The sequence below is a fragment of the Octodon degus genome, unplaced genomic scaffold (assembly GCF_000260255.1).
Source record: "Octodon degus isolate 3935 unplaced genomic scaffold, OctDeg1.0 scaffold00061, whole genome shotgun sequence".
Classification (NCBI taxonomy): Eukaryota; Metazoa; Chordata; class Mammalia; order Rodentia; family Octodontidae; genus Octodon; species Octodon degus.
The window spans coordinates 4,934,897-4,935,921 of NW_004524637.1; positions in this window are offsets into that span (position 1 = coordinate 4,934,897).

A 1,025-nucleotide genomic window follows, 5' to 3' on the forward strand; every position below is an offset into this window, starting at 1 on the left:
ATTGCTATTTGTTTATCAATAAAACTATGGCAAAAAATAAATAAAAATAAAATTAAGAATAAAAATAAAAGTTGAAACATATCTGTTCTTTGTCCAGGAATGAATCAACAAGTCAGCGCGGAACCTCTACATTTCTTAGCAAAATCTTTGGAACAAATTTAGTGTCCAATAATTGTCGTGGACTGTAAAATTCACCCACTGGGCACTCATTTCATTTTTTTAATGTATTTAGTACAAAGTCTACAGGGTCTTACTACACAGACTGGACTCCCAGTGACCCTCCGGATCGCAGCCTCCCACACTCGGGATTGCGGGTCGCCGCCTGCACATTCTCAGCCCCCGCCCAGCGCCGCACTCCAGGATCTAATCCCGGCCAGGCCCGCATCCGGCCCGGCCCACCTGAGCAGGCGCAGTGGTCCCCGAGCTGTCTGTGGGCCAGCCCTCTCGTGTCTCATTTTGCTTAGTTCACTCAAGTCTCGCGAAGGGGTGGACCCGGGCGGCTGGACAGAGCTGCTGCAGCCCCAAGCCGGCGGCGGTGCCCCCCGCGGGCCTCGGACCGGCGCGGGCTCGTGCGAGCCGGCGGGCCGCTTCCCGTCTCCAGATTTCTCCTGCACAAATACGCAGGCGTTCTGAAGTCCAGCTTTGCTTAACCCGGTGCTGTGCCTCGGGCCTAAGGAAGAGGTGGAGGAAGGCAGGCAGCTACAGAGCACATGTAGAGGGAGCAGGGACGCCGCGCAGAGGCTGCTCTAGGCCGCAGACAGCATCGGCAGGGCGTGAGCAGCGCTGGAATGACTCAGCTGCACAGAGCGAGTGACACCGTGCCCGCCTCACTCCTGCTGTGCCTGGCCGAGCTGCACGGCCCAGAGGTAGATCGCGCTGCGGGGTGCATGCGCCGCCCCGCGGAGCAGAGCCTCAAAGGCTTTCTTGCTCACAGACCCGCCCATCCTTCATCCCTCCCCCTCCCCCCTGCGCCCCTCCCCCTCTCTTCCCTCCCCCTCCCTCTACCCACCAGTTGGGACAGGGTT